This window comes from Oncorhynchus mykiss, chromosome 1, assembly GCF_057628025.1.
Source record: "Oncorhynchus mykiss isolate SJ-2025 chromosome 1, ASM5762802v1, whole genome shotgun sequence".
NCBI classification, from domain to species: Eukaryota; Metazoa; Chordata; class Actinopteri; order Salmoniformes; family Salmonidae; genus Oncorhynchus; species Oncorhynchus mykiss.
In genome coordinates, this window is record NC_143022.1 from 66980228 (window position 1) to 66992899 (window position 12672).

The 12672-nt window shown below is 39.8% G+C and overlaps 1 protein-coding gene across 2 annotated transcripts in view; it reads right to left on the reverse strand.

Annotated features, from left to right (window-relative positions):
* LOC110526836 (adhesion G protein-coupled receptor A3) overlaps positions 1–12672 on the reverse strand; it is a 286855-nt gene that overhangs the window by 142278 nt on the left and 131905 nt on the right. The window lies entirely within an intron of this gene.

Consider the following 12672-nt stretch of genomic DNA (forward strand, 5'->3'; position numbering starts at 1 on the left):
TTAGGAACAATACTATGCCATGGGTGTTTGACAGTTGACATTCAAATTATAAGTGACAGGCAAGAGAAGGCACTTAAATCTTCCACAGTAAAAATGATTAGTTGCTGAGTGCACTCTGATGTGCCAGAGAATAATCCTTGACAGTGCCTCTGAACAGAGGATGTGCAGGAAATATTTATTCAGCGACATGAAATATAGTTCCCTGTGGCTTTTTTCTCCAATACCCTCAAATGACTCATCTTACTTGTCTCTTGCTGTTGTGTTTCTTTGAATTCTTTCAGTACCGTAGCTCTGAATCCCATAGACACGACAACACTAAAATGTTAAAAACCTTTACCCTTTTCACACTATCGTGCTGATCCGAACCCAACTGTGCTGGCTTGGACATCTTCTTTAAAATGTTCCTTTTCAGCATGGTTCAGCAAGCATGGTGGCATGTGTACCCCGGCCAGTTTAGTACAGTTTGGCTCGGGTCAGTTTGGCTCAGTAGTGTGAAAAGGTCTCTAGATTCTAATCTACAGCTTGGCGGCTTTCAAAGTCTCGTATCTTCACATGATGGCAAAGAACATAAAAGTAAAGAGCTGAACACTGTTCTAATTCCCTGAATCAACTTTTCTCAACGACTTTGCCTCAACGACACTCTCCACGAGGAAATAAATAATGAAACACCGATTGGTTCAATCTTATTTCTGCTGGGGATTCCAAAGGGCTCCAAATTCAATTTTGAACTCTTCTTGACTGAGATGATGGCATCCTGTGTGGAGTGGTAGAATGGAGGGGGAGTCGAGAGCTGTGAGAGAGAGGCCAAACCCCTGGGTGTTTCGCAGCACTTTTAGCTAATCAAAGAGGGACCATCACGCCCTTCCAGATGTTTGGTTGGTGCATAAAACATGTTAATTCAGATAAGCAGAAAACTGTGATGGGTCCGCAACTCAGAAAGATGTCACATAAAGTTTACTTCATTTTTAGATTTTGAAAATGATTTTCACTGAATTAGGGATAGCGTACACAGGCATTTCCCTGATGCAGTGATACTAATAACACATTTGAAAAATTAAGCAAACTTTATGAGGCATTTTTTAAGTGCGCAGCCATCACACTTAGCTGTTAGCTAAAAGTTTTAAACACTGATCATGATTTCATCGGCTGGAGCAGAGACAAGAACCTGAGAGGCTTTTGGGATTTGAGTAAAAGCTTGCTCTGAAGTACAGTATGCTTTACCCTGCAGGCAAACATCTTATGAATGACCTAGGCTACTTCTGTACCCTTTACTACTGAGCAAAACATCCGTCTAGGTCGAGATAGATGTAGACATCTAGCTAGATTAGGGTTGCAAAACCACCGGTAATTTACCAAGTTACCGGAATGTTCAGCAATTTAGGCAATTAACAGGGAATCTATGACAATCTATGGTAACTTTGGTAATTTGTACTTGAATAATAAAAAAAAAAATATGAATCATATTTTCTTAATCTTTACACCGGTGTTCATGAGTTTCTAGTAGATAGAACATAAGGCTCTACAGAAAATAGCCTAATTAACTCTGCAACTACTTCAACTGTTTACTTTTTGTCAGAACTGCCACCACAAAAACATTTACAACAAAGACATATTGACATAGTAAAATAAATAAGTGTGTACAAATATGAAGGATATTTCATGCTGAAACTCTCATATTAAACACCAACTGTATTCACTAAATGTATGGGTTATATTTAGGATCATGTTTTAGCGTTGTCATTAAATGGTTTAATTCAAAGTCGTCTTATTTTATTGTATTATATATTTTGCATGTATTGAAATATTCTGGAAGTTTACTGGTAAACTTATAAAGTTAACAGTGTTATACTCTCCCTTTACAACCCTAACATAGATTCATTATTCGTTCCTCGTCCTTCGCATAGCTCCCTTAGCAATGCCCAATAGACAATTACACCACACACTACATCAGCGGGACTGATAGGGTGAGCACTGTGTGAGTCAAATCCAGTGCAGTGATGTTGAGTAATCCTATGATAGCATGGGCAACCCAGTGTTGCTGCTGCTGCTGCCTCGGTTGTCTCCAACACCACAGGCAAATATAGAGCACAGCTCTCCCGCCCTAGAACAGCAGCATTCCTTCCAAGGGACACAACCACAAAGTAGTGTATCAACTCTCCAGTCAGGTCCTAAATAGAAACCCTCTGAGCTTAATCCAATATCAGCCAGTCTGATGTCTCCATGCAAGCAGCCTGCTTGTCTTTCATTTCTAGGAAAGAGAAAACAGGAGAAGAAAGCCTTGGAACATATTATGATGATGATGACATGATGATGAGTACTTAAAGATTTGACGATGGCAAAGATGACAATTCATTGATGACAATAATGAAATATAGTAATACAATCCATGTAAATGTAACTGCAGAGAAAGTGTGTGTGTGTTCATTAAGATTAGGATGAAACTAATTGCATGGATTTTTTTCCCGAATAATAATGTAAAATTAATATCTGTACAGAAAGACTCATGTGAAGGCCAAATTACTGAATAGGAACTGCTTGAGACAATTGGGGCCTTTAAGGATGGGAAAACTCCAGGGCTGGATGGCATACCAGTGGAAGTATACAACACTTTTTTTGGTATACTCAAAGGATCATTATTGGCTTGTTTTAACCACTCCTATATAAATGGTAGATTATCAGACACGCAACAAGAAGGTCTGATATCATTATTACTGAAACAGGATCCAAGTGGTATATATAAAGATCCAGTCCATTTAAAAAATTGAAGACCTCTTACACTTCAGTGTTGTGATGCAAAAATCCTAGAAAAATGCTTGGCACATAGAATTTAAAAAGTATTGTCAGATATTATTCATCCTAATCAGACAGGTTTTTTACATGGACGATACACTGGAGATAAAACACTGCTCAAAAAAATAAAGGGAACACTTAAACAACACAATGTAACTCCAAGTCAATCACACTTCTGTGAAATCAAACTGTCCACTTAGGAAGCAACACTGATTGACAATAAATTTCACATGCTGTTGTGCAAATGGAATAGACAACAGATGGAAATTATAGGCAATTACCAAGACACCCCCAATAAAGGAGTGGTTCTGCAGGTGGTGACCAGACCAATTCTCAGTTCCCATGCTTCCTGGCTGATGTTTTGGTCACTTTTGAATACTGGCGGTGCGTTCACTCTAGTGGTAGCATGAGACGGAGTCTACAACCCACACAAGTGGCTCAGGTAGTGCAGCTCATCCAGGATGGCACATCAATGCGAGCTGTGGCAAGAAGGTTTGCTGTGTCTGTCAGCGTAGTGTCCAGAGCATGGAGGCGCTACCAGGAGACAGGCCAGTACATCAGGAGACGTGGAGGAGGCCGTAGGAGGGCAACAACCCAGCAGCAGGACCGCTACCTCCGCCTTTGTGCAAGGAGGAGCAGGAGGAGCACTGCCAGAGCCCTGCAAAATGACCTCCAGCAGGCCACAAATGTGCATGTGTCTGCTCAAACGGTCAGAAACAGACTCCATGATGGTGGTATGAGGGCCCAACGTCCACAGGTGGGGGTTGTGCTTACAGCCCAACACTGTGCAGGACGTTTGCCATTTGTCAGAGAACACCAAGATTGGCAAATTCGCCACTGGCGCCCTGTGCTCTTCACAGATGAAAGCAGGTTCACACTGAGCACATGTGACAGACGTGACAGTCTGGAGACGCTGTGGAGAACATTCAGCTGCCTGCAACATTCTCCAGCATGACCGGTTTGGCGGTGGGTCAGTCGTGGTGTGGGGTGGCATTTCTTTGGGGGGCCTCCATGTGCTCGCCAGAGGTAGCCTGACTGGCATTAGGTACCGAGATGAGATCCTCAGACCCCTTGTGAGACCATATGCTGGTGCGGTTGGCCCTGGGTTCCTCCTAATGCAAGACAATGCTAGACCTCATGTGGCTGGAGTGTGTCAGCAGTTCCTGCAAGAGGAAGGCATTGATGCTATGGACTGGCCCACCCGTTCCCCAGACCTGAATCCAATTGAGCACATCTGGGACATCATGTCTCGATCCATCCACCAACGCCACGTTGCACCACAGACTGTGCAGGAGTTGGAGGATGCTTTAGTCCAGGTCTGGGAGGAGATCCCTCAGGAGACCATCCGCCACCTCCTCAGGAGCATGCCCAGGCATTGTAGGGAGGTCATACAGGCACGTGGAGGCCACACACACTACTGAGCCTCATTTTGACTTGTTTTAAGGACATTACATCAAAGTTGGATCAGCCTGTAGTGTGGTTTTCCACTTTAATTTTGAGTGTGACTCCAAATCCAGACCTCCATGGGTTGATAAATTTGATTTCCATTGATCATTTTTGTGTGATTTTGTTGTCAGCACATTCAACTATGTAAAGAAAAAAGTATTTAATAAGAACATTTCATTCATTCAGATCTAGGATGTGTTATTTTAGTGTTCCCTTTATTTTTTTGAGCAGTGTATAAGACAAGTCCCGGAAACAATAGAACACTATGAAATATCGGGGACACCAGGCCTGGTTTTCATAGCTGATTTTGAAAAGGCTTTTGATAAAGGTCAACTGGAGTTTATATATAAATGCCTAGAATATTTCAATTTTGGGGAATCTCTTAAAAAATGGGTTAAGGTTTTGTATAGTAACCCTATGTGTAAAATAATAAATAATGGCTACATCCCAGAAAGTTTTAATCTATCTAGAGGAGGAAAACAAGGTTGTCCACTATCGGCATATCTATTTATTATTGTCATCGAAATGTTAGCTGCTAAGATTAGATCAAAGAATAATATTAAGGGATTAGAAATCCGTGGCTTAAAAACAAAGGTGTCATTCTACGCTGATGATTCATGTTTTCTTTTAAAACCACAATTGGAGTCTCTCCACGGCCTCTTAGAGGATCTAGATACTTTTGCTATCCTCTCTAGATTAAAACCAAATTATGATAAATGTACCATATTACGTATTGGATCACTAAAAAATTCACATTTTACATTACCATGTAGTTTACCAATTAAATGGTCTGACGGAGATGTGGACATACTCGGTATACAAATCCCAAAAGAAAGAAATGATCTCACGCCAATACATTTTTATAGAAAGTTAGCAAAAATAGATAAGATACCATGGAAAGGAAAATACCTGTCTATTTGTGGAAAAATCACCCTGATTAACTCCTTAGTTATATCACAGTTTACCTATTTGCTTATGGTTTTGCCTACACCTAGTGACCTGCTTTTTAAATTATACAAACAAAAATATTACATTTTATTTGGAACGGCAAGCCAGATAAAATTGAAAGGGCCTATTTATATAACAAATATGAATTCGGTGGGCAGAAATGATTAAATATTAAAGCATTAGACCTCTCACTAAAGGCATCAGTCATACAAACGTTATACTTAAATCCAAATTGGTTCTCTAGTCAATTGGTACGAATGTCTCATCCAATATTCAGGAAGGACCTTTTCCCCTTTATTCAGATTACACCTGCTCACTTTCAGTTGTTTGAAAAGGAAATAATCTCCAAAATATCTTTATTTTTTAAACAAGCCTTAGAAAGTTGGTTGCAATTTCAGTTTAATCCGCCTGAAAGCACGGAACAAATAGTACAACAAATATTGTGGTTTAAATCAAATATACTAATTGATAAAAAAAAACTGTATTTATCAAAGAAATTTAAAAAAAAGGTATAATTTTAGTGAATGATATCATAAATAGGACTGGTGTAGTTATGCCACATATGCAGCTAACACAGACATATGGAAGTGTCTGCTCTACCCAAAATTACAAACAATTAATTGCAGCGTTACCACAAAAATGGAAGAGGCAAGTAGAAGGGGAAAAAAGTAATGAACTTGTATGTCGGCCCTGTATTAAAGAACATAAATGGTTAAAGAAAAGTGTGATTAATAAAAACATATACCAATTTCATTTAAGGACCAAAAAACTGACAGCTGTGCCATATAAATTGCGAAATAGTTGGGAAGAGATTTTCGATGTACCCATTCCATGGCACATGGTTTATGAATTGATATGGAAAACAACGCCGGATTCAAAACTTCACATTTTTTTATATAAATTACTATACAAAATTCTTGCAACTAATAGAATGTTATATATATTGGGGGTTACAATCTTCACAGCTCTGCAGATTCTGTTGTGAGGAGGCAGAGTCATTAGATCATTTATTTTGGTATTGTCCATATGTAGCTCGTTTTTGGTCACAGGTCCAGGAATGGCAGAAGAATTGCAACATTTGCCTAGAACTAACATTACAGATAGCAATACTGGGTGATTTAAAAAGCCATAGTCAATCAATCAATAATATAATAATTATTTTAGCAAAAATGTTTATTTTTAATTTACAATCTGTAGAATCTATGAGAATAGAAAGGTTAAATTCTTTTGTGAAGCATCACAGCACAGTTGAAAAATATATGGCAAATGGAAATCCGAAATGGATGAGGTTGAGAGATAGATGGGAGGGGTTGAATGGAGCTGAAGGGTGGGACTAATAACAAGATAAACAATGTAAATCATACGGGATCTGTAAAATGTATATAGTTTTGGAAACTCTGTGAAATAGCACAGTTACAAATAGAAATCAAACTGGATGGACATCAGAAATAGAGGAAGGACTAAGAACAAACAAGAGAGAACTATTGTAAAGTAGACTGTGTCTGTAGAATGTGTATAAGATGTATGGATTGAAGGTAGAAGCAGAAGTGTTTATTAGTTTACTCCAGTTGGGGGATCAGTGGTAGGGTTTGAGGGGAATAATAATAAAGGTATATTCTTTAAAAAAGTATGTATGTCTATATAGGTATGTGTATGTATATATGTGTATATGTATGCATGCGTGTATGGATATATATATTTACCAAAAAAATATGGGGGATTGGATGCAGACAATTACATTGGAAGCAACATTCTTTCAGCAATATTAAGCTGATCCTCCCTCTAAAAAAATAAAAAATAAAATAAAAATAAATAAAAAATAAATAAAAGATTAGGATTAAAGTGATATGTCACCCAAATTACAAAATTACCTGTTGGCTTCCTTACCCTGTAAGCAGTCTATGGACAAGGTATGACAGCAATCCATTTCCCTGGAAGCTGTGCTCCCTGCCGCCCCTGTGCTTCCTGCCGCCCCTGTGCTCCCTGCCGCCCCTGTGCTCCCTGCCGCCCCTGTGCTCCCTGCTGCCCCTGCGCAAGTCTATGTGTGAGAGACTGAGACATGAATAGTGTGCAGAGAGGACAGTTACATCATTGGTGAACAGGCCAACCAACACATACTGTACCATGGGAAATATATCTATCCCTCTTCTCCTCATCTCATCCTCTCCTCCTCTCCCTCTCCCAGCTCTTTCCCCCTCTCGGTCTCTACTCTCCCCCTCTCCTCCCCCTCCCTCTTTCCTCCCTTCCTCTCTCCTTCTCCTCCCTACTTCCTGAGCAAGGCAAACTCACCGCTGAGGGCTTAAATAACAAAGTGGCAGCTAGATCGTAAACTCTTCCATATCTGCTCCACAGAGCTCAACTGAGACCCAGATAAACAGATTGCTGGAGCTGGACAAACTGTCAGTCAGCTTATGGGTGGTTTGATGATTTGATAGAAAACATTTTTTAGTAAGGTCATCCTCACACTAAATAATAACTATGAGGGAGCTGGGAGCTTGGAGCGCTAGGGCGAGACAGGGGCAACAAAGCAATGACCTAAATCCACACGTAACACTGCACTATTGTGGAGCTCTCTGCACCTAACGCTTCCCAAGGGCCTCATTAGGAACGTTTATGCTCTCACGCTGATGTTTAACTATTTGTTTTCATAATGCCTGCTTACAAGACAGTAAACTTTAAAAGTGTCCCCTCCTCAACAACAAACCAATATTCCAAAGCTCTGGCAATGCTCAGACATTTTACAAGAGGCTCAATGCCACAGAGTTGGTTTCCTACTTCCTCTAAGTAAGTGCATGGGTGCTTCCGATCATAAATTCAGTTACTTAACAGCTACTGTATACAAATAAACATAGGAAACAGAATACAGATAACTTTGTGTATGGGGACCATAGTTAGCAAACACCATAGTGTAACACCACTAACTATTGGGACCATAGTTAGCAAACACACACGTGAATACACACACACGCACGTGCATACAGACATACTGTACACACACTAGTGGTACACGAGTTGACTCATAACCCGCAGTCCACGCGATTCTGTGCTGCAAAAAAGACAAACTAGGCAATTATAGCCTCACAACTGGACAGTGGGTACTTAGATTTTCTAAACTTTATGTTTTGTTATAGTCTATTTATTTTCTAAACCTATTATTTATTTCATTAGATTTAATTCATATGCTGGTATAGGCTATTAACCGACACAGGCAGTCGACCTACAAGATGTCCATTTATTGTTTCACATTTTGTTTTGTTTCCGCAAAATGATAGGCCTAAGTAGGTTTGCAAAGCTACCGATAAATTAGCAAAGTTACCGGAAAATTAATTCATTTTGGTAATTCATTGTAATTTTGTTCATTTATAATTGAATAACTTTGTAAAAATTCATATATAGTATAAATGTTTTATTACTATTGTCCACAAGTTTCTAGTGGATAGACCATATGGTTAAAAATAAAATAGCTTAATTAATCAACTGCCACCAGTTTGGTGACAAAACATTAACAACAAATACATTGATATAGTAAAATAAATAAAAGTGTGTAAAAATAAATAAAGAATATTTAATGCTGAAAACATTATATTAAAGCCCACTGGTATTCACTATATTTAGGATAATGTTTAACAGCTTTGTCATTTTAGCTGTAAAAAAAAAAAAAAAAAAGTATTTTATTATTTTACATGTGATAAGGACCCTGAGGGCCAGGGTGTCCATTACAGACACCTGTGATAATCTGAAGTACCCAAAAAGACCACAAGTTGTCTTGTGATAAATTCTCCCCGAAACTTTAAAGTCACCAAAATTATGGTAGCTTACTGGTAAACTTAAAAAATGATCAGTAATATACCCTTCCTTTGTAAGCTTAATCATAAGGCTTTTCAAATTAATGGGCTTAAATGCTCAAGAAAAACATAATAAAAAATTGTTCAAGGGCAAAGAAGCCTAATTGTAGAGCGCTTTTTCACAAAAGCAGGCGTAAGGTGTCAATTTAAGCTATTGTTTGATATTTGTTTGAACAAAAACATTAGGTTACTCTTCAATAGTACTAAATATTCATATATATGTTGAAGCAAAACATCCTTGTTCAATAAATGTTCAAGAGAAAACTATATTGTGAAAGTGTATTCACAATAAAGGGAAGTACATATTCAATAGCAGTGTGTGCATTCATTGAGTTATTGAGCTTGTTTTGGCTGATTTAATTGGGCTACAGATGAAAACAATCGGCTTCCTTCCACTTGGAAAGCACTTTTTTTGACGCAGAAGAGCTAATCCATGCACACATTTTCTCCAGAATCGATTATAGCAATGCTGTACTTGGGGGCCTGCATGCAATCTGACGCAAACAACGAAGTCTTCCCACATCCCCCCATCCTTGCTGATCTCTTTTGGCTACCTGTTCCTCAAATAAATTACTATAAGGACTTCTGAGTGGCGCAGCGGTCTAAGGCACTGCAACGCAGTGCTAGCTGTGTCACTACAGATCCAGGTTCGATTCCAGGCTATGTTGCAGCCTGCTGATCGGGAGACCCATGAGGCGGCGCACAATTGGCCCAGCGTCTTCCGGGTAAGGGGAGGGTTTGGCCGGCTGGGATGTCCTTGTCCTATTGCGCTCTAGTGACTCCTGTGACACATTGGTGCGGCTGGGTTAAGTGGGCATTGTGGCTCTTGACCTTTGCCTCTCCTGAGTCCGCATAGGAGTAGCAGCAATGGGACAAGACTGTAACCATCAATTGGATACCATGAAAAAGGGGTAAAAAAACAACAATTATCCTCCTCGCCTACCTATCAGACTTACTCTCCCCCTATGGACCTCCACGCACCCTATGTTCAAGTGATGACAAACTCCTCCATGCTCCCAGAACCAGGCGTGCACAATGGGGGATTGTGCCTTGTCTTCCAACGTACCACGCCTATGGAACTTCATTACAGATCATCTCAGGGCTGTTCAGACTATTCAAGCATTTAAAGCAGGCCTTAAGACTCCTCTCTATCGGCTGGCCTAGCCTTCCTCCTAGACTTTGATTGTAGCTTTCATGATATGGTTAGATACATTTGAATGTTATTTCAGGCACTTTGAGATTATTCTTGTATAATGAAAAGCGCTTTACGAATTGTTGGGTTCTGGTTGGAAATACTTGCTATACTAGAAGTGAATGGTTACAAGTATGAGGAATGTAGATGGTGGAGTCAATGGAGGTTGGATAAGAGCCATGGGCTTACTAAATAAAGGGAAAGGCAATCACATGGTTGCAGTCACTGATAAGGGTGGATAGCTGTGGAGTTAGTGAGGAATGTGGGCCGAGGTCAGGTCAGGTCACATGAAGGGAGAAGGAACAGTTTATTACCCACATCCCTTAACTTCCTGCCTAGCAACAAAGATGTAGTGTTTAGAGAAAAGGAGGAGATTCTGACTAAAGAGGGGTATAAATACTTGTACTGGTAGAAGCATGTCTTTGAGGCTGTTTGACCCAGAAGGCGAATAAACTTGGTTTGAGCTTGTTCTAGTTGTCCATTTTTACTCTGTTTAATAAATTATTACTATTATTACTATTATTGTACTGATCAACAACATTTGAGTGGAAGCCTGGCTTAGGTGGAGCAGGCACGAAGCAGGCACGATGCCCTCGTGCTATAAGGGGACATTGGCTGCGCTGATGGACAGATTTGAACCTTTCACAATCAGCAGACAATGTGAGACACATTTGATAGAATTCCCAAAAGTAACCAAAATTCTACTACTGAATCGTTTTTCATGTTCTAATATTGAAAAAGTACAAAAGTTTTGGTATACCATGCAACACAATAAAAACACATATACACACCACTGCAGGCCTATGTGATGATGAAACACTTTAATAGAGAAAGCTAAATCTGGGTATGGATGGTCGGAGAGCGATTTGGGAAAAAATAACATATCTCTCCTGCAGCACCATAACAGAAGCAGCTATTATTTTAGAGAAATGTTGTTCTACCTCTCCTCTATAACCATTCTATCCAGTATAGTGACCCCAGTTAGATGTACTTCATCCACTACAGACCGCCACAGTCATGTGTAAGAAGGGCTATAAAATCCTTCTATAAATGTATTTTTATACAGTGCCTTGCGAAAGCATTCAGCCCCCTTGAACTTTGCGACCTTTTGCCACATTTCAGGCTTCAAACATAAAGATATAAAACTGTATTTTTTTGTGAAGAATCAACAAGTGGGACACAATCATGAAGTGGAACGACATTTATTGGATATTTCAAACTTTTTTAACAAATCAAAAACTGAAAAATTGGGCATGCAAAATTATTCAGCCCCCTTAAGTTAATACTTTGTAGCGCCACCTTTTGCTGCGATTACAGCTGTAAGTCGCTTGGGGTATGTCTCTATCAGTTTTTCACATTGAGAGACTGAACTTTTTTCCCATTCCTCCTTGCAAAACAGCTCGAGCTCAGTGAGGTTGGATGGAGAGCATTTGTGAACAGCAGTTTTCAGTTCTTTCCACAGATTCTCGATTGGATTCAGATCTGGACTTTGACTTGGCCATTCTAACACCTGGATATGTTTATTTTTGAACCATTCCATTGTAGATTGCTTTATGTTTTGGATCATTGTCTTGTTAGAAGACAAATCTCCGTCCCAGTCTCAGGTCTTTTGCAGACTCCATCAGGTTTTCTTCCAGAATGGTCCTGTATTTGGCTCCATCCATCTTCCCATCAATTTTAACCATCTTCCCTGTCCCTGCTGAAGAAAAGCAGGCCCAAACCATGATGCTGCCACCAACATGTTTGACAGTGGGGATGGTGTGTTCAGCTGTGTTGCTTTTACGCCAAACATAACGTTTTGCATTGTTGCCAAAAAGTTCAATTTTGGTTTCATCTGACCAGAGCACCTTCTTCCACATGTTTGGTGTGTCTCCCAGGTGGCTTGTGGCAAACTTTAAATTACACTTTTTATAGATATCTTTAAGAAATGGCTTTCTTCTTGCCACTCTTCCATAAAGGCCAGATTTGTGCAATATACGACTGATTGTTGTCCTATGGACAGAGTCTCCCACCTCAGCTGTAGATCTCTGCAGTTCATCCAGAGTGATCATGGGCCTCTTGGCTGCATCTCTGATCAGTCTTCTCCTTGTATGAGCTGAAAGTTTAGAGGGACGGCCAGGTCTTGGTAGATTTGCAGTGGTCTGATACTCCTTCCATTTCAATATTATCGCTTGCACAGTGCTCCTTGGGATGTTTAAAGCTTGGGAAATATTTTTGTATCCAAATCCGGCTTTAAACTTCTTCACAACAGTATCTCGGACCTGCCTGGTGTGTTCCTTGTTCTTCATGATGCTCTCTGCGCTTTTAACGGACCTCTGAGACTATCACAGTGCAGGTGCATTTATACGGAGACTTGATTACACACAGGTGGATTGTATTTATCATCATTAGTCATTTAGGTCAACATTGGATCATTCAGAGATCCTCACTGAACTTCTGGAGAGAGTTTGC